The sequence below is a fragment of the Canis lupus genome, chromosome 30, assembly GCF_048164855.1.
Source record: "Canis lupus baileyi chromosome 30, mCanLup2.hap1, whole genome shotgun sequence".
Classification (NCBI taxonomy): Eukaryota; Metazoa; Chordata; class Mammalia; order Carnivora; family Canidae; genus Canis; species Canis lupus.
Genome location: NC_132867.1, coordinates 15913517 through 15935678, shown reverse-complemented (window position 1 = coordinate 15935678; position 22162 = coordinate 15913517). Strand labels below are relative to the sequence as shown.

General features: G+C 36.3%; 1 protein-coding gene across 8 annotated transcripts in view; it reads left to right on the top strand.

Annotated features, from left to right (window-relative positions):
- Positions 1-22162, top strand: part of NRIP1 (nuclear receptor interacting protein 1) — a 99564-nt gene that overhangs the window by 52464 nt on the left and 24938 nt on the right. Inside the window, exon 1 of one of the 8 annotated variants that reach the window (XM_072806576.1) lies at positions 8336-8455. The exons of the other annotated variants lie outside the window; for them this stretch is intronic. The gene's annotated coding sequence lies outside the window, so the exon portion shown is untranslated. Of the gene's footprint in view, positions 1-8335; positions 8456-22162 lie in introns of those variants that run through there. 8 annotated transcript variants of the gene reach the window in all.

The following is a 22162-nucleotide window of genomic DNA, read 5'->3' as shown; positions in this document are numbered from 1 at the left end:
GTGCTAAACTGCTGAGCCACCCGGGCTGCCCTCCCATGAAAGATTTCAAATGAAATAACTAAAATAATTTTAAAATGTGTTGATAAGAGTGTTAATTCACTTTCGCTTCTTACCCAGACCCTGGTCATTTTCACTTAAAATAACTGTAATAAACCTGATATTCTCCTTGATTCTCTGCCATGTTTGCCCTTCAACCACATGGCCTGTGGTTTGCACATCCGAAATGAGTGTGATTCTAACAGTAGAGTTTACACATTTTATTTAGATAACCAGAATTTCCTTACTCACTCTGGATTAGAAGTATACTAGTCATTTTCAAACACCATTTATTTTCTTTTTTGTATTGACTTATAGAAATTATTGATGGGACCTGGGTGGCTCAGTCAGTTGAGCATCTGACTCTTGATTATAGCTCAGGTCATGATCTCAGGGTCCTGGGATCAAGTTCTAGGACAAGCTCCCACACTGGGCATGGAGCCTGTTTAAGATTCTCTCTTTCTCCTTCTGCCTACCTCCCTGCCTCTCCCCACCACCATGCAGGCATGTGCACTAATGCACCCTCTCTCTCTCTCTCTAAAAAAAAAAGAAGATAGATTATTGGTAGTACAAGCTATGCAAGCTCTAGCTTGAAGCTTTTGTCTCCAGTTGACCCTCCTCCTTCCTGCCATCTTGCATCTTGTTCTCTAAGGTTCTCCAGATATCTGTGTGAAGGACCAGTTTTTGTTTTCACTTCATATATTTTTTTAAAAATTACTTATTTTGTATTTTTAAAAAGCTGTTATCTACAACAGATTGGAAATTAAGAAAAAGGCACACAAATTACAAGTCCAAATTTCTCATCATTGAATTTAACTGATAGTAAATTACATTATCAAATTCTATAAAACTTTCTAATTACAGTTTCTGTTATTTGAACAGAATTCAAATATCTGTGATTAGAAAACTAAAGTTTCTAAAACCTACTTTGTGCTGTTGCTTTTCCCTGCTGGGACTGATGCGCTTCCTCCAGCTTGAAGAGTGCTTTTTAACTTCTGTTCGTTTGGCAAAACCTTGATTTTTGCCAGTCATGTAATGTGAATTACATGCCACCTCTGGGGTCAGGTGCCTTCACTGACAAACGTGTTCGCTGCCTGTCTACTTTCCAAGAATTTCCCCTTCGTGCTTTTTTCACTTTGTGCATGAGTTTTCCTATAGTAGTATCTCACTATGTTGTGGATTATATTTTTCCTGATGGGGTGGGGTAAGCCTACTAAGGGCCAGTTTATCACTTAGCTATCCTTCTGTCTTCAGCTCTCAACATATAGCTTCTTTATCAATAATTGTGGATTTGTTACTTCTGGTATGGTAATTGCCGAAGAGTAGAGACCATGCAAAGAATGATATTTTGTATCATTTTTAGTTTCCTAATTTTCTTTTTTAAAAGGTCATTCTTTTCTTTCCCCTACTCAAGTCTTTAAGACTTTTCTGCACAGAGAATAGTATTTGTCTGGCATAGTTAATAGTGTAAATTCTTGAAAATTAGAAAGTGGAGATTTTGTTTGAAGATTAAAAAAAAACAAGATTGAAGTTCTTGATTCTGTTACAGTTAGACTAGCAGCAGTTCTCAAACTTTTCAGTCTCAGGACCCCTCCGGACTCTTAACTTATTGAGGACCCAGGGGAGCTTTTCTTTGTGAGGGTCATATCAACCAATATTTTACCACATTAGAAATCAAAACTGAGAAAAATGTTAAAACGCAAGAATATACAAGGCTATATTCCATTAGCCATTAACACATTAGCCATGACACGTCATGTAGCCTCTGGACATCATTGTACACTCTGAGAGAAAGAAGCAAAAAAGCAGATAACAGGTTAGTATTCTAAAAGTATTTTACCTCATGTGCCTCCTAAATGGATCATGGAGACTCTTGGGGTCCCTGGACCATGCTTTCCGAACTTCTGCTTTATAGGAATTTACTTAACTAATTGCCAACAGAATATTCTGTATTTTTATTTCAATAATGTATCCTAGCCTTTGTGTTTGTAGGTTAGTAAATTATTGGAGTTTTTAAAAAATATTTGCAAGACTTATATTACCCACCCTTATATTAATGTCTAGACATAGAATGTGCTGGAAACTATTACCAGTGGGATGGAGGTGCTTATTCAGGGAGAAGTCATTTTATTTGTAAATACTTGGGAAGGTCATTTCTAGTTGTGCCCTGTCACTACACTGGCTTTCAATTACTAGACCTTTTTATGACTTGTGAACCTCCAAATACTTCTCCTGTGGTGCCTCTTCTTACTCCAGAGGGTTTGGAGATTTAGTCCCTCCTTAATGATCTCGAAGAGTAGAGTTTGCTTCTTCAGGGAAGTGAGAAATACTCCCTTCAAAATCTTTCTTCTCTCTTTTGTTTTGACCTTCCCCTCCACTTGCTTCAATATGATCCCTGATGCTGGCTTTCCTTTTCTGAGAGTACAGTCTGCTCTCTGGCAGATAGTTTCTTGGCCTTAGTGTCTCCTCTTCTTTTTTACTCCCTACCCTCTTACCTTGGCTGATACTCTGTTAAATTCCTTCTGAGGTCTTAGCAGGACAGTCAGTCTCTAGAGTATTTGACGACTCTCTTCAAATTGCATGGGTACTGGGTCTTCCCAGAGAGTTCTGGGATTTCATTGTGTACCTTGTCAGCCGCGTGGGAATACTAAGATGGTTGCTAGTTGAGACTTAAATCACTGACAGCTCAATATTCTTTTTTACTAATAGTCTTTTTGTTGTGTAATGGTGTCATGGTGTGAAACTGTAATTTAGGGACTTATCATTATAAGTGATACATGAGAAGCTCAAAGCTGATAGAATGTTGGGACTTTTTATTTTTTAATTCTGAGTTCTAAACATAGTACATACTCAATAAATGTTTGCTGGAGTAATTTTATTCTTATTAGTGTTGATGAAACCCTTGATGTGATAGCTCCATCAACCACATTATGGTTTAAGCCAGACATCTCTCTCTTATAGCCAAGGGAAATATGTCTCCATACTATCCTGAAAAGGTACATATTGCTGCCTTACTAAGCAAAAATTCTTACCTGATACCTAATGAAGATTGTTCTTTGAAATGTACAAAATCCACATCTCCAACAGAATCTGATTTTGACTCTTACATACCTCTATCGGAGTTCTTAGTTTTCTTGAAACCGTATAAATCATGTCAGGATTTGTGATTTACAAACCTGGACTTGAGAAACAATAATCTTTTTTTTTTTTTTACTTAATGTATTTACTATTAAAAATGCCCTTTTTAATAGCACTATATTCTATAAATTGCTTTCCAACGATTCAGACCAACCTTTATTGTTTTTTTAGTTTATCTTTTTCTTCAGGGTTCCTGCCCCCTGCCTTATTTTGACCATGTTTTCTTCTCTGCACTAATTCATCTCAAATTTCTCCCCTCCAAGCCATGAACAACTCTACAACTTCTGTTTTTGTTTTTGACATGCATTTAATCATAGCATTGCCTGTAAACCTTCCACTGCCCACCAAGATAAAGGCCAGCTCCTTGGCATGGCCTTGATTCAAAGTCCTTGGTCCCAATTGCGTTTTCAGCCTAATCTCTAGTCACATTGGACCATCCCCTTCCTGTATCACACTCCGCTCTTCTCTGCCTTTGACTATTATTTATGTAACCTAGAGTGGCGCCATTCTCTTCTCCCTGGCCAGCCTTTCCTTGTTTTTTAACCATAACTGACCACCACTTAGGACACATATACCTGTGAACTGAAAGCCTAGTTACACTCACTCTGCATTCCTAGAGTACTCTTTTTTATAGATTTCAGCCATAGCATTTAGCACAGTATATGCTCTTGACTCCTTTTGCTCAGAGACAAGAAATTCACATGTATGGTTCACTCTCATGCGTTATCTACTTACCAGGTATTACTTTACCCTTTTCTTGTCCCATTCAGGAAAGCATAGCAGAATTCAAATAAGTGGAAGTATGTTGAGTTACTCAGAGTAGTCTTGAATTTACTTAGTCTTTTTTTTTGTAAAGGGCAGAATTTGGAACCTGTGGGACCTGAATAAATTCTTACCTTTCACTGAATACTCTTTACAACTAATTATGACATACCTTACATCTGATGATGACAAACGAACATGTTATAGAAGGAGGAATACTTAAAATGCAAAATCCTAAAATCACTGTTACAAAGTTTGTTCCCTTAGACTATTGGGAGCATAGCTACTAAATTAAACTTTGAGAGCATTGCCAGGGAAGACTCACACCCTCTGCTGGCATTGATACTGTTCTCTGGATACATGCATTGGAAATACTGCACACAATAACAGTATATTACACTGACTTTTTGTAACAAGGCTGACATTGCTTTATTTTACATATGTTCATTTTCACTATGCTGATTTTTTCCTCTTGTAGCCATGTATCCATGATGTTAGGTAGAAGAAATTTATAAACATATGATGTAATTTTCTTTACCTGTTACAATTTTAGTAAGCTATATGTAATATGCATGAAGTTTGTGACTTAGCCAGCTAGAGGCTTATTCTTAAAAGAAAAAGAAATTCTAGAGATTAATGTTGATGGAAAGATTTCCTTATTTTTAATTTATGACTGTTCCGCAAACCTAACAGCTAACAAATAGAGCTTTAAGTTTTCCTATCACTGCACTAAAATATGGGCAAGAAGAAGATTCCCCCCAATTCTTTAATAAGTGCAATGGGAGGTTTAATTGTGAGGATTGGTGGCTGCCCCATCCTTTGTGATCGCTTGCTTACATAATTTGTTATGAACGAATGCTTCTAGGTAAACTCTCTCTCCAGAAAGCTGGTGATTTGTTCTGTGCTGCTTGGGAAGGGTTAAGAGGAGACAACATCCTGTCAAAGACCTTGTTTTTAATTTTGCCTCTCACACTGGCACAGATCCTGCTAAGAGCAGCCCAGATTAGTTCGGAAAACCTTTGAAGAGATTTAAGATGTCCTTCAGCCAGTTTGAAGGTTTTTGTCTTGCAAATCCAGTACAAGGGCGCCTGCAGGCATCTCGACCCTTGCTGTGCTGCGGATGCAGCTCAAGGTCACACTAACCCGCCCTGTGACATTCAACAACAACAAAAAAAATTATGCGGTGAAACTGCTTCAGCGTTTAGCCAACCAACAACTTCCTTTAGTAAGGAACTGAGGAAGAAGTCTTTTTTCCCCCCTGCTTTTTCTTTTTTGGGGGGACTCTGTGAATTTTTTGCTGTAGGAAATAATCCCGGATTTATGGTGTGTGTGATGACAAGGTCATTTCTTAATTAGAACACATGTAAAGAACAAAGCTAAATGGCTTCAAAACAGCTTTGTAGTTGATGGAGAGGATTTAAATTATTTAAAGAGATAGTCACCCATGTATGATGGAAGCTGAATTTTAAAGGCATTAACTCCTTCATTCCGGTCTCCTTGCCATTTCTTTCTCTGAATCCTTCGGTTTGACTTTAGAAGGTGGCATTCTAAACTAAAGGAAATGTGTAAGTGCCCCCCCCCCCTTTTTTTTTAACAGGGTGAAACATAATTTATGAATCAAATTCTTGGATAAACTTTTAATGGAGAAGTTTTCTGCCGACAGTTCTCTCATGGAAATGTTATCAAATGACTTGATTTAGGAGCTAGGAATTATGAACTTTTCCTTCTGGCAACTGTGATTTATTTATAATATGTTGGAGGGGATGAGCGAAGGGCTTTTTATTGCCTCACCTTGTCTCCCTCTTTTTTGCCCATTTGTGATTTAGAATTCTCATTGAACAGTTTATCCCTGCTTCTTTAGAAATTGTAGCGCAGATCATCCGGGTTTCTCAACTCTCAAAGAATCAGTATAGGATGGTACATGCTTTTTCCTAAGGAAAAAAAAAAGTCATGTTGGTTTAAAGTGGTCTTTAAGAAAGTTGTTTCTGATCATACATAACTTTTTAAAGGCACAGTGAAACCATGTCCACAAACACTAAGCCATATTAGATTCCCTCTCCTTTATGGGGCTCCTTTGCCTATTTTGTTCCTCTGTTGTTGCCTCCCAGTGCTAACTACCAAAGACATTCGTTGGAAAGAGTCCAGGTGAATTGGCTTTCTATGCTTGAGACTTGATGCATATCACCTCAGTAGGAGCAGAGTAACCTGAGTAACTTATAGTTGATTTTTAAAATATGTATCATACACAGAAGCACACATTGCAGTTATTTCTTTATCCACAGAATCACACCATGTAGAGAAATGTAACGTCAGCGTGATGATATTAACATCACAGTTGTCTTAGAATTCATACCCAGTTGCTTTCTTGGAGACAGTTCCCCGTGAGTGTGATTAAAGTAGCATCAGGGCAAGTACTTGATGAAGATGGATAATATTTTAAGTGTGATTATTTAAATTGATATTTTAGATTTTGTGGGCCACGCTTAAATTTAAGTTTGAGGACATAGCATGATAGATTGTGTAAGGAGAATGATTTAGAATTAACTATAGACCTACTGTTCTGAAAGATTTCCTTCTAGTCCAGAAACAATTTATTTGGGTATCTTCCATGAAAAGTGAAAAGGTATGTATACTTCTAGGTTATGGGTATTTTAAAGGGTTTTGGGTTTGTAAGAAGAAAATGCCAGAGGGAAAATCTATATGCAAGAAAATGGTTAGTGTGATTGTGTGCATCCCTGCCCTTGCCTGGAGTCTGGTATGCCCTTATGTCATATATGACCCAGGCTCACCTGCTAGTAATTTCTAATTCACTGTCCTAATTCATCGATTTGTTATCACTAATTGTTCTTCATTTACTTCTGTGTAGTTTCCAGTACCTAAAGGGTTGAAAGGTTGCTGTAATTGGCACCCGCAGCTGCTCTTTCTTTTGACAGGGGATAATTTTGCAGCCTATGCTTTGTGTGACAGCTGCCTAATTGGGCATTCTCCCCTTGTAGCAAGCCTGCCTCCTCCAGCCTCCCTGCTGACAAATGGTGGTGGATTATAGATGAGGACACGCTGACCCATTCGACCTTGCTGAGACAGCGGGGAGGGGCCTCCTGCTACTTGAGGGAAGCTTTAGGTCATTTAGAGGGCAAGGTCATGAGCCAGGTGGGGAAATGACATGATATCACATGACAGTAGCCTGATGACATGGTCAGTGTGTCAAGGACAAATGCATCAGTATCGATTAAACATTATTGCAATACTTCATTGAAGGCCCTAGTATTTCTTAATTGTTCCTGCTGCATTTTTTTTAAGAGAAGAGTGCAGAGTAAGACCCATGTTTTTATAGCAGTGTTAAAGCATTTGTGTACATGAAAATAGAACTGGTTTAGGAAGCCTCCTGTTAAGTTTCTTTGATTATCTAGAGTGTTTTGTCCTTAACTGTTGCTTAGTTTGCAGCCCCTTGACCATTAGGACTTTTTAGGAGTTATTTGAAAATTAAGGCAGGCAAATCAAAATGAGGTTAATATGTGTTGTTAAAAAATATTTAACAACTTCTGTCATCACCCTACTCAATGATTGGCATACCTTTTCACGTTTGGGATAAAAGAAGAAATAAGCCAAGTAAAAATGCTTTGTAGAGAGGAACCTCTGGATTTTGGATTTATGACATCAAAGTTATCAGTATGCTACCATAATTATAAAGTGTTAAAAATGTTTTTTAAATAATTTTGAGACCTGAAATTTTTTTTTAAGTAGCGTGGGGCTACACTTAGTATAAAAACTTTAAAATAAATGAAAATCTTTTGGATATCTTTTCACTATTGGTAATGCACATGCTTTTCTTGAAGAAGTGGACGTGAACTATTATATTACTTTTTTAAGTGCAAAATCTTAAGAATCTTTGCTGAGTCCATTAACCCTATGTTAGTACTTGAAAGTAGAAGTCCATGTAAATTGTATTGGATAGTCCAATTTAGAAAAATGCCATGTTTAAAAATCTGAACAGTGTAATGCAGAGAATACTGATCATGATTCTCATTTATGGAAAAAAATAATTATTGTTGGTTACTGTGGATCTAAGCCCCCAGTCCAACAGGAGGTAATTTTATGCTCCTGAAATAAAAAAATCTATCAGTGGTAAAGTGTGATGAATTAGTTCACCGAAGTAGACACATCTGTATTTTCATGGCATGTGCATGGGTGTCTGTGTGTGTGTGTGTGTGTGTGTGTGTGTGTATTTAATTTTGACCGTGCTGTGCATGTGTTAGCTGCTCTCAAACCCTGACTCAAGCTTGGTGGAGGTTTAATCCTGTGCCCTTGTACACGTAGACTTGATTAGTAGTTGTGGTTATCTCAGCAGAAGACATACCGCCCTCCTCCTAGTATTGGTCGGGACCCGGGCATTGGGGAGTCAAGGCAAAGGAGAAAGAAAAGAGATCTTACATTAGTATTCTATGAAAGCCTTACTGTCTGCAGAACAAATTGATTGCTCCGGTGTACCTGTGCTTGGCACCACTGCTGTGAAAGAAAGGTAGGGTTGTAATCTGTTTTATTGTATTACATATTGTGACACTCCAGGAATATTTAACATGCGCTCTTTCTATGGCACGTGCTTTAAGTCTAAGTAAAGAAAAAGGAAATAAATGAATGTAAAGTATACAAGAGCAGTGGGCTACAGCATTGTTTACTTCAATCCATGAGAGTTCATTCGAATAAGATAATTGTGTTGAAAGCGTCACTAGGAACATAACCTGATTGATAACGAAACCCTATAAAGTGTTCTGAGGCACTAATCTGCTTCACTGCTTGAAACGTGTCAGGCAGAGATGAAATTCAAGCTAATATTATAAGATTTTAACCACAAAATGAATGGGAGAAGTCATGGAGGACCTAGTTGGTTTAGGAAATGATTTTTTAATTATTTTTCAGTATATTACACTGTTAAAGGTCCTACATAATGTGGTGCAGAGAATAAGAAAAGAGGTTTTCCTTTAAAAAAAAAACACGGTAGCCACTGTGCCACCTTCAACTATATTAAGTAAATTAAGAAATATGTTATTTACTTTATTCTTTTACTAATTTCATTCATTTGTACAAACATTGTACTGTTTGATTCTGTCATGGGGAATTGAAACATTTTTTGTAGGTTTTTTTTTTTTCCAGTTTGTGAATGTCAGATACTTGTAGTGTAAAATTTGGGATTGCTTGTAACAAATTAAATATTTCATAAAATGGTTGAAGTATCTGTGATTAGGATTTTACCCCTTGCCATTTTCAGGCATTCCTGAGATGTTGTGGCTGTACTTTTCAGGTTACATATAAATCTGCACTGTGAAAGGGATAGGAGAAATTCTTCTTGTCCCAGCCTCTTGCCACATGTGAACTGCAAGTGCCCTTTGCCTCCTATGTCTCCATCCTGATCCTCCGATTATAATCAGAACCTTGATTTAGGAAAGAGAAGAAGCAGAATAGCTCACTGATGGAATTAAAGTTGTTTTCCATTGTTTACTTTTCCATTCCTGAAATTAGTATATAGCTTTACAGTTTTCAGATGACATTTTACTTCCATTTAAATGTGTAATTGTTAAAAAAATTAGTAAATGTGTAATTGTTTTGCATATACTAATTTTAATATCACAAAAACATCCTGATACAGAAGATCAGTGAAATCAAAGGTCATAGACATCGGTCTAGACTTGCTCTCAGATACTTTCATAGAAGATGGGTGAATGGAGAAACATTTTTAAGCACTTGTTAAATAACAAATATACCAAATCTTGATGTGATTAAAATTTAAGGTCATAGTATCCATAAAGGGATGGGATGTTTTCAAAGAACTTTTAAACTTGATGGCAAAATTAAGGCTATTAGATAGGTTTTCAGTTGAACATAAGCCATCAAAATGATTACTACTACATTCTTATATACCTAGTTTTGTAGTTTTTTTCTTATTGAAAGAATGTAAATTGAGTTAATGTAGAGGAAAAATAAGCCATAGAACTAAGAACCAGAATATTTTCCAGAATAAAACATGTTTTAAACTTTTTCCAGCTTTAATTTTAGTTTTTTAGTTTTGTAAGTACTTTACAAACTTTGAAAATTTTGTTATCTTTCACCGTATCAAAAGAAATGCATGGCATGGATATATATAATGTTCAGCCAACTCAGAATGGGAAGATAGAGAAGGGAATACCAAATAAAATAAATTGATATTTATGTTTTCTTTTCCTATTATTGTCATTCTTCTTCTTCTTTTGGTGGACTGGAAGGTTGTTTTTTGTTTACCAAAGTACCCACAATTCCTATTGTACCTGGCCCATAATAACTACTCAGTAACTATTTCTTGGTCAAATGAATAAAAAATGTTCAACCAATCACCTCACCCACCAACACACACACTTTGTGTTTTCTCTCTTGTCTATTTACAGTTTCAGTTTTTGCTCTGCTGACTATAGTAAGTCCTTAGCCTCAGCTTCTTTTCTGAAAGTATTCTGTGTGTCAAAAAAATAGAGATTCATTGTTTTAGAACCAACCTAGGGGCCATGTTTATAGAATTGTCTTACGGGCAGAGTCATTCAAGTGACTGCTTTTACATTGTTATTCCTCTGAACACTGGACAAGGATATACAAACACACTTAGAGTTCTTCACTTCAGATTGACTCCATCTTTTTCCCTCATGTACTGATCTATGATGCCAAATTTTTTAAAGCTATGAAATCCATTTCTTATTTAGATTCATGTTGTGAATCTAGGTACATTATGCTTATTAATCAATATCAACAAATTACTTTGAACATCCAAGAAAACTGCATGTTAACTTAAGTCTAATCTTGATACCTTGATACCTAGGTACATGAAACATATGGAGAAGACAAATGTTTAGCGTGTTATCATGACCATTAATTTAGGCCATGAAATGAAAGTCATTAATGAAGACAACTTTAAATATGTGGGTGACAATTCTCTAAGCTCAGTTAATGAGCAGATGTTTTTATTATTTGGTGTCTATTAGCGAGGTTTGGACCAGGGTTTTTGAGTGATAGGAACCTTAGAAATCAGTTAACAAGTGAAAAATCTTATAGCCACAACAAAATTTAATTCACATCCAAGTAGGTTGTAAATTAAAGTGAACTGATACATCATTTTATACACACACAACAATTGTGGCTTGTTCTCCATGAATGTGGACCCAGAATATACCAGAAAGAGTGAGAAAATATTGAGTATCATTAAAAAAGACACTAAAAACTAAGAAGGGACGCATGGATAGCTCAGCAGTTGAGAGTCTGCCTTTGGCTCAGGGTGTGGTCCTAGAGTTCCAGGATCGAGTCCCACATCGAGCTCCCCTCAAGAAGACTGCTTCTCCCTCTGCCTATGTCTCTGCCTCACTGTCTTTCATGAATAAATAAAATCTTTAAAATAAAATAAAAATAGATAAAAACTAAGGAAAAATCTTCATGTAAAAATGTAAAGTCTATATTATAATAAATCTGTGACTGGTACAATTACAAATAAACACATTATAGCCTATTGATATTTAATATTTTATGGCAGTGTTTCCCTTAATAGTGTAATAACGGCTGAGCAGAGAAAGAGAATAGCTAACAGAGAGTCTTGCTGGATAGTACGAACCTCCAAGGTGGGGGATACTAGCCAGGCATGGCCTCCTTGAAGCATAATTAAGTGCTGAACTGCCAAATTTGAGAAATATTCTAATTGTTCTTGGAAAAATTAGACTCCTGAGGATGGAGTTGGGGTTTGCAGATAGATCACAGCAGTACACGTCAGATGAATATCCAAGTTAAAGAATGAGAAAGTCTATCCAAAAATCCATGCTTGACAAAAGTAGACTCCCCTTCATCTACTTGGGCTGAGATTCATAACCTCATTTTATTTCTAGCAGAGAAATGAAGGAGGAACTAGAGAACGGACAGGAAACCAAATTGACCAAACATGGAAACAGTGGGAAACTAGTGGATGTTGGAGGTGTGGTTTGGGGACTTGGGCTGTCTCATGCTCCAAATTCAAGTTTATATAAAGCTTGCAAGTCATAGGAATTGCAGTAAACTGTTTCTAAGCCTTTCTGTCCTATTAGTGGGGAAAAAAAAAAATCTCCACTCTTACCTCTTTGATTCAACAATAGCAAAGTTTACAGGCAAACTATTTAACATCTCTAAACCTCAGTTTGCCCATCTTCAAAATGGGCATTGTTATATATCTACCTTCTGAGGTTATTATGAAGATTAAATGAAAGGACACATGTATAGTGCCTGGACCATTATATATATGTTTTTGAGAATTTTTTGTGTATAGGGGTTTGTGTGTCCCAATGTAAGACAGCTATGTCCTGTGCAAATGTATTCTTTATGCTACTATTGTTAATAGAGGACTTGACTGGGTAACCATAATATGATGCAATAGAATTTTTGGATATTTCAAAATGAATGATACTGTCTTTCTTTTATATGCGGTATATTAAAGCTACATATAAACTCTTATTCCAATTTTTTTAACTGTCAATTTAGTTTCAGATTTCAACATTAAAAAAAAGAGCATGTAATTTTAATATCATTCCCTCTCAAAAGTACATACTACGTCAGTTATGTGATTTTTTTTGTATGAAATATCTTAAAATATGTATAAAAACTGCATAATTTTCACGACCACCTTTCCATATAACAGTGTAAAAGCGTAAGTAAATAATGGATCTCAGTTTAAAAATAGAGTAAATAGGGATGCCTGGATGGTTCAGTGGTTGAGTATCTGCCTTTGGCTCAGGTCATGATGCCAGAGTCCTGGGATCAAGTCACACATCAGGCTCCCTGCAGGGAACCTGCTTCTCCCTCGCCTGTCTCTGCCTCTCTCTTTGTCTCTCTCATGAATAAATAAATAAAATCTTAAAAAAATAAAATATAGTAAATAATATGGAAAATGAGAAGCTAAAGGAAATAAAGTTTAATTTGTTTAAATCTTAGCTAAAAAGTTTAGTTTTCTTCCAGTGACACTTGTAGTTTACACACCCTTCATTTCTCCCTTTAGTATAGAAATTACTTAGCAATTATAGACTTTTGTATTTCTTTCAAGGACTGAGGTGATCTAAGTGTACAAATGTGAATGCCAAATAAATTGCAGTTAACACAATACTTATGCAGAAGGCACAGAAAAGAGGAATATTAGAAATACTTCATGATTGATCTGAGTTTAAAATTTAACTTTTTCATTGGGTAGTACTTATAATTTTAAAAGAAGTTATTTCTTTTGATCTTTGGAAAAGCACAAAATCAAAGGATTTCTTAAAGTTATATCTTTTAAATGTCTTTACTTGGCTTAAGTGATAAATTTAAGTGATTGTATATGTATTTCTTATGCTGCAAGTTTCTTTCAGTATCAAAGTTCTGTGTTCAGAAAGAAACTAAGAATATATATAGATATCCACTTATTTAGCCAAAATTCAGTTGCCTCAGACATATTTGTGGCAACAGAATAAAACTAATCCTCATCTTTATGATGCAATAATTACAACATAGTGGTAGAAGATAGGTATTAAACAAGTATTTAAAAAGCAAGGAGAAGTAAGCAAGCAAAAAACAAAAACAAAAACAAAACACAGAAGGAGAGAAAACCCAAGACAGTTGTGCTCTCCTGAGTGCTTTGCTAGCGAATAAAGCCATTGGGAAAGGTTTATGGGAAAGGAGGTGACATTTAGGCCAAGTCGGGGAAAGAGACAAAGGAGCTAGTCAGAGGAAGAGCCTTCTAGGAACAGGGAATCTCACATACAGTGGCTAGAGGGCTAGAAAAAAATTGTCCATTGTGGCACTGAAGGAAGTCTTTGTAGCTTAAATGGTGCTGTCTAGTTTAGTAGCTATGAGCCACACAAGCTTTCTCTGAATTGAAATGGGCTCTAACTGTGAAATATACCCTAATTTAGAAAACTTGGTGTGATGGAAAGAATGTAAAATATCTTAAGAACTTTATATTGAGATCACAATATTTTGGATATATTGGGTTAAATAAAATATATTCAAATTAGTTTTACTTTTTTTTAACTTTTTAAAAATATGGCTACTAGAAAATTTTAAATTACATTTTCGGTTCTCATTGTATTTCTGTTGGGCAGCAGCTTAGTAGAGTATAATGAGTAAGGGACTAAATGACTTGAGATAAAATTGGTTAGATTCACTGGAGCCAGATTATACAGGGCCTTGTGGACCACAGAGGAATTAAGACTTTATTCGAAGTGAAATAGGAAACCATTATGGGTTTTTAGCCAAGGGGATTTACCTTTCACAAAGATCATTGGCTACAATGTGGAGAATGTATTGGAGGGGGGCCAATTAGGAAGCTAGTACAGTAGTACACATACACACACAGCTAAACTAGTTATCACAACAGCTGTCAGATAATGTTATGTAAAAAAAAGTCTTGTAATCATTAAGGAGTTTCTCAGTCTTACTGATGGAATTTCTTAAGGTATGGATGTAGGCACTGGTTTAGTTTTACATGTATAAGAATTTTCTTTCCTCCATGTTCATGAAATATTAAAATTCTTATAAAATTAAATCTCTATCAGCTTTCCAGAGCACTGTAATTCATGGAAAATAGTAATACCTCAAATCATGTAATCATGTATGACTTTAAACATTTTTAAGAGTTTTGACAAACCTAAAACATTTCTTAATACTTTGGGGTTCAAGTAATTACTTGATGATTTGATGGAAGCTGTTGACATCATGGGTCCTGCAGGTCTGTACAGCTACCTTTCTGGGAACCTTGGTTCTTAAATTTAAGAAGCTTCATCATACTGTACAGCCTTAATCCTCCCAACTATTCTCTTGGTAGAGCTTATTCTCCTTCTCTTGTGCATGAAGAAACTTGAGATTTAGCGTAATTAAGTAGGCTGCCAAGGTTATTAGGATAGTAAGTGACAAACTAGGCAAAACTCAGATCATTCAGATACGTGTTGTGATTTCCTCTTATCTGAGTGTTCCTTTTATGCAGTGTACTTGTGCATTTGTGTACATGAATGTGAGTTACATTTGTCATTTGTTTTATTTGGCTTGAAAGCTGTATTTGTAGTACCACTATTTAATTTATATAACATTGGAATGATTCATAACTTTAGCTTTTTACTGTCATGCTATTCTGTGGTGGTACAGGTTTTGGATTGTTTTCCATAGTACTGAGAAAATGTAAGCCATGTCAACATAGTTTTGGTGGTTTTTTTTAAATTGTTTTTTTTTGTTTGTTTTTTTATTTTGCTTTAGAGGGAAAAATACAGCTTACTATAGAATCTGCTTCCACTTACGTGTACTTAGAGGATACCAGCCACAATACTATGTACTTTGCATGTTTTATGTCATTAAATCCTTTTTACAGCCTTCTTAGATAGGTCACATTATTCCCAGGATCTCAGAAAAGTTAATATCTGAGTTAAAATTCAAAGTCCAAATTCTTAGCTTCGATATATTATCGACTTTTTTAGGTATACTGAACCAATTAACTTCCCAATATCCCTGCTATGGAACATTGACACTGTCAATAGTATTTTTCACTGTAAAAAGAAAGGTCATTTAAACATTAAGTTTTTAAAAATCACATTTCTTAACCGGATTAAAGCTGATCCAGTGTTATCACTGACAAGCTGATACTTTTCAGTAAACTAATGGTTTTATTTCCTTTAATTAAATGAAAATAAGGGGGGGGCGGAATCAGGTAACACTTAAGTTCTCCTTGTATAGCATAAAAAATTAGCAGTTTGCTTTTAATGGGGGGCCTTATAAACAATAGGGTAGTGGAATCAATAGTCCCAATACTATGACTAAGCAATGTGCTGTAACTTAATGTACCACGTCACAGTAAAATACCTATTATATGGTTCAACTTTAGATTTCAGATTCTGTTAGATATTCTATTAGTTAGCTACTGATATTATATAAAAGGGTGTTGAAAATACTTGAGTATCCAAAACATTTGCAATATAGCACTTCTACTTTAGTTTCCATTATACTATTTGATTTTGGAAAGGATAGGTTTTGCCTAATTGATATAAAATTATATTAAAACAATCAGTAAATTATCAGTAGTATCTTCTAGAGAAATAAGTAGCACAAAGAAGAAAATTAACATTTCTTAAGGACTTGCTGTGTTGTATGTTATATATATGTTATTCAGTCTACACAACTGTCCCTTTAGGTAAGCTGGTATCCTACATATTAAACTGAAGCTTGGACAGATTTATCTGGAGTTGCAGAGCTAGTGGATGAGCCCCAGTACTACTGTTTGTGAAGCTCACAGTATGTTTTATAAATGAAAGCTGGGAGGAATTTTTTATTATACAAATTGTTTGAAGGTGTAAAAGAAGCTCTTTCTGAAGTGAACTATGGAAAATCTGACTCTTAGGCTTTCTTCATTTTAAATTATTGACATTAAATCTGGTAGGATTGGAGTGGTGTCTAACCCTATGAGTAGCCACTACAGTAAAATAGTTTCTGGAGTCTAGCCTCTCGGTCCTGACTTTTTGTTGTTACTGGTCTCCATTTTCGTTGGTTACTTCCAACCCTCTTTTGTCCCCTGGCCCATCGCAGATCACACAAAGGTATAAATAATTAACAATGCAAAATACAGAAGTTATCTTCTACAATTGTAGAAGTGTTCTTCCTGTTGACAATCTTTTTTAGTAACTAAAAACCAAATTTAAAGGTTTTAAGGAGGTTGAATCATTTTTAAGCCTTTTTAGTCATAATTGTACTAAGATTTGACTAGTATCAACTATCTGATGACCATTTTTCTTGATTGTGTAGTTAAAAGTAGAAATTCCGGGCCATTTGTTTTGTCCCAGTATTCAGGTTTTAATGTATAATTTTGTTCTTTCATTTTGCCAGTTATACACAACTCCATGGAGCCCTTTTTATTCTGAACATGTGTTCCAACCAGTTTTACTTCATAATGTTTATGCCATTGAGTAATATATTTAGAACAAAAATATTATTAAATGTGGGGACTTTTTTCAGTACCCTATATATGTTTTTACTATATTGAAGGAGTCTCCCCACTTTGTGTCACTCTTTTAGAGAGTATTCCTGTAGTGAACATACAGGAACACACCTTTTGAGAGGGTGACAGGACACGGTACTCAGCAGGTCAACCATGGCAACTATTTTATAGCAAACCCATGTTTGCAGTTAGACTTTTTTTTTTGAAAACACTAAGTCTTTTCTTCTAAAACTTTGAATGGTATCCTTTTATGTAAATGAATACAGAATCTTATCAGCCATTTCTGTGAGTATATCATAAACCACTATACTCCCTGAAGCTGAATTAGTAAGACATTCAGGATAGGGGAGAAAACACTTGTCCGAGAAACTGGGGCAGGTAGGGGAGAGGAGGAAAAATTCTTAAAGGAAAAGAATCCTGGATGAGGTTCCTTACCATCTCAGATATAAACAGACAATATTTAGAGTTTCTTGCACTTTAATTCTGGGAATATTTTTGGCGAATCTTTGCACATGCCTGGACTCTAGAGTATGTTGTGGGGAAAGTAAAAGGAGCAGTGGGTAGCATGTTTCCTCTGATTATGGTACGCATAGAAGAGTATATTAATTTTGCATTCTAGTCACTTTTTGAAAATGTGATATCATTTATGCAGGTATTTTTATTTCCTTTTGATAGCCATGATAATTATCTCTAAAGCACAACTGCAAAAAAATTGGAGTGACACTTATAAAAAGTCTCTCTTTTGTGAGTAAGGAGGAAGATGAAAGAAGGCATTTTATTCCATTTAGAGTGGAAATACATACTTACTCCCTGAAAGGAGCATCAGTTCTAAGAGATGGAGAAGAGAAAGAAAGGCAGAATGATTAGTCTTAGCTGTACTAAGAACATTCTCAAGGAGGACTTTAAAATAGGAAGCTAAAATAACTAGAGCCTGGGGAGATGCGATAGAATCTTAAAGAGGATCTTGTTGAGCCTTCTGCTTTTAAATGAGTAAAGTGAGGCACAAAGAGATAATAACACAAGGTCACTTTTTCTTTTTCCTTCAGTATCTCTTGTAGTCCCAGAGTTCCAGGAATTGGTCCAGATGGCCAAATTCATTGTCTTCCTCTTTTGATCCTGCCCTGGTCCTATTAATAGGAAGAAGCATTTACATGATGTGCAGGAAGGAATTTAGTCAGAAGTATTTGGAGAACTGTCACAGTAGAACCTTCTGCCTCTTGTCTTATTTATCCTACCATGGAATAACTGTTATTTCTGACTCCATCTTTGGGCAGTTATTATCAAAACATTTTGCCCAAGGCTATAATCTCGGATCTGGAACCACCAAAGTTTATTAGAAGTGGAGACAGGTGGAAATACAATAGTTGACAGCAGGAAATGAAACAAGAGAAGCATCTGGAGCTCTTAGGTACATCCTGGACTTGCTTGACCCCGGGTCACCCTGCTTCCCACCCAACTTCACTAATGAAGTTTGACTGCAGACACGATACCTGTATGATGCTGCTCACCATTAGATGCCATACCCATTTCCTATTAGAAATAGGGGTATATTTTTCTAGAAATGGTAGAGGTTAGCTGAATCCAGATCCCCTTATCTAATATTTTGCTATCTAGCCCTCTGAGTAAGAACCATCTGGTCTTTATTTGCTTGTGAATTTCACCATAACCCATCTACCCACCCTTAGTGCTTGGTTCTACTTTAGGAATTCGTTTTCCACATCCACTCACACATATAGCTTGAATATAAGTGTCTCCCTTAAGATTTTATCACTTCTTGTCTGATTCCTACTGTAGTTCCCTGGCATGGACCCTTACCCTTCAAATTAAGAGAAAATACCCAGATTGTATACTGACTGGGTAAAGACATTCCCTCTAAGCTTGCCTTATTTTTCAAACATTCATTCTCAAGACCTTAAACCTTGTTTAAGGCTCATCATCTAGGGCTTGGTCAACCATAGTCTGAGCCACAATTCGGTATTCCTGCCTGCATTAGTAACTATTAATAACCCATCCTGTTCCCACTCCTGTATACCATTGCCAGCATAGAGAATGGGACTTTTCCATCAATACCAGGAACCTCTGTACTTCTGAGTATCAGCAGCACTGATGAGTAAAACACGTAGAATAATTTAAGGCTTGAGAATTAACAGGTAGAAAAAAGAAGAGCGAGGTGGAAAGAGGTGGAGGACACAAGAAGGAAGAAACGAGAGAAAAAAAATAACAGGCTTAAGCAACTCTTGACTATTGCCTTAGGCTAGCGGTGCTAATATCCTGATTTGAACCCACTGGATAGATATGAATCTGACTCTGAGGTCTTAGGAACTGCTCTTGAGTTTAGTAGTCCAGATTTGTTGTCATCCTAACAAAATTACAAAATAGAACTCAGGAACATGGACAGGGAAATAGGCTACCTGTGCTCTTTCATGGTTCCCTTTTTTCCTGATTGAGAGAAAGATCAATATTCTGTCTTACTTTTCCTGTAAAAAGAACAGTGAGTCCTTATTTCTTTTCTAGTGGCCATTTTTTAAATGAATTGCTCTCATTCTGAATATGAGAAGTCATTCTTAACGTCAGGCAGTTTCAGTCCCCTTTGCCCACACATGTGCATGCATACCCACAGCATATATAAGTTCATGTAGATTCAATAACCTCAGAGTCAGTTAAACTGTTTGGCTAATATGAAAATAAAGATTTATCTACTTTCAAATTTAATAGAGGGAAAATGATAAAACAAATTAAACTGTAAAGTTCTTCAACATCAGTAAGTTTCACACAGCTGCAGGATAAGTTGACGAAAGGACATGTTCAGCCAGATGGCCTGTGCTGGCCTCTTTCCCATTCCTGCAAAAGATATGTTATTCACTCCCAGGGTAGCTCAGGGAAAGAGCTGATTATGGAATTAAAACAACCAATGTCCAATTAACCCCTGTTTTGGTCAATGTTTCCTACACAGTTTGGATAATTGGCATACTTTAGTTCCGTCAAGGGAGGCAGCTGGTTTATTGGTTAGTTCAAGCTCCTGGGAATAAGAAATTTGAAATTCTGTTATCAGCTCTGCCCCTACAAACTCTAAGTATGACCTTGGACAACTTATTTACCTCTTCGTGTCATTAGATTTCCCCATTTGAAAACCGGAGGTACGTGTTGCTTTTAGACCATGTATGAGGTGGAGACACTGTAGGAAAAGTAAGGGAGAGTGTTGATATTTGCAGAAGCCTTTAAGACTATCAATAGGGATCCCTGGGTGGCGCAGCGGTTTAGCGCCTGCCTTTGGCCCAGGGCGCGATCCTGGAGACCCGGGATCGAATCCCACATCAGGCTCCCGGTGCATGGAGCCTGCTTCTCCCTCTGCCTGTTGTCTCTGCCTCTCTCTCTCTCTCTCTCTCTCTGTGACTATCATAAAAACATAAAAAAAAAATAAAATAAAATAAAAAATTAAAAAAAAAATAAGACTATCAATAAAAAAGTACAGTTTGTCTTGTATAGTATTATTATAAGGATGCTGTGATTGCACAGGACAGAGGCTCACTCCACAAAGCTCATGTATGGTGGATTTTTTCGAGACATGAAGTAGGTTAGGAACTCAGTGATAAGAGTGCATTGTACCTCCTTGAAACTGGAAAACCATTCAGCCACTCCTGACTGTCTTTTCTTTCTTCCTTTTGCTTTCCTCATCTTTGCTTTTCTGTATATGCATACTTCATTCCTTTCTTTCAGCATACTGACTCCTCAGCATTGTCATCTGTGTGATGTAGCCTCATTAAGGCAACCTAAAATGAAGGTTTTTCCATTTCATTGAATTTCTGATCCCACAAGAAGAAATGTATTGATCCAGTTTAGTTAGGTTCCCAACATTCCCACATTTCCTTGTGGCTTAAAGGACTGGGAACAGATTCTTTAAGAAAAAGGTCTAGGGAAGAAAGAAATAATAGGTATCCTTTGTACCTAAAATTACTCTGGTTTATGGAAACATGTCTTACAAAATATTACAAAATTAAAGAATTAATTAGCTAGGTTATTAAATTATTTTACAGATCAAAAGTTTTGGGGTTTTTTTGTTTTGTTTTTTAGTTTTCCAGGATATCCAGGGATTATGTTAAAGCATTCAACAGATCATTTTGAGTGGCTCTAATCTATCAGGCACAGGATTACAAAAGAAATTCAAATTCTCATGGAGCTTTATGTGTGGTGACTGGCAAATGAAGAGAAAAAAATATATTATTTTTTATTTATTTTAATTTTTTTGCAAAAGTCTGGTGCTATGGCCATGACTGATAGAATAGTTAACATTTATCAGGTGCTTAGAAGATAGCAGATGTTATATTAAGTGTTTTACGTACATATTTCATTTAAGACAACAGCTTTATGAACGTTGGGAACCCGACAGCAGCTTTATGAGGTAGGTAATATGTTTCCTGTCTTCCAGCTAAAGAAACTGAGCCCCAGGAAGGATAGGTGATGACCAGAGTCACCTACTAATGAATTAAAGAGTCAGGAATCCACAGACTGTTCTCTGAACCACTGTGCTTTGTGGACTTTCTAATAAAAACAGGAGACTTAGGACAGTAGAGACTAGATTTTGGAGTAGAAAAAGTAACCCAAAGTTTTCAGAGTTCTATAACAAAGTATTTGCCTTACCAAATGTTTCCAAATTCACTTTTGCTGTACTCTGTGGCAGTTTTACGTACTAATAGAAAGGGCTAGAACAGAAAACCCTACTTAGGTTTGGATGAGCTACTTAAAGGCCTGTTTAAGGCATCCCCCAGGAGCCTTTTATACATTGCTTTGGCCAGCCAGGAATTTGTAAAGAATTGCATCTTTGGGGTGCCTGCATGGCTCAGTCAGTTAAGTGTCTGTTTAGAGCTTAGGTCATGATCCTGGAGGTCCTGGGATCGAGTCCCACATTGGGCTCCCTGCTCATCAGGGAGTGTGCTTCTCCCTCTCCCTCTGCCCCGCCCTACCACTCATGCTTTCTCTCTCACTCTGTCTCTCTCTTGCAAATAAATAAATAAAATCTTAAAAAAAAAGAAAAAGAATTGCATCTTTGTAGCAACCACCACAGACTAGAGCCCCAGAACATTTATCTTCTTTTGTTTGTCCTTTGTTAGACTCCTGTCAACAGTGGAATTTAACTATCTTATCTAGACCTTAACAAGGTGATAGATTTAGTCAGTGGAATATGGCAGCTCTTTTCTCATGTTTGAAGGATAATTCAAGGATTAGCCTTGTTGTCTGAGGCCTCTA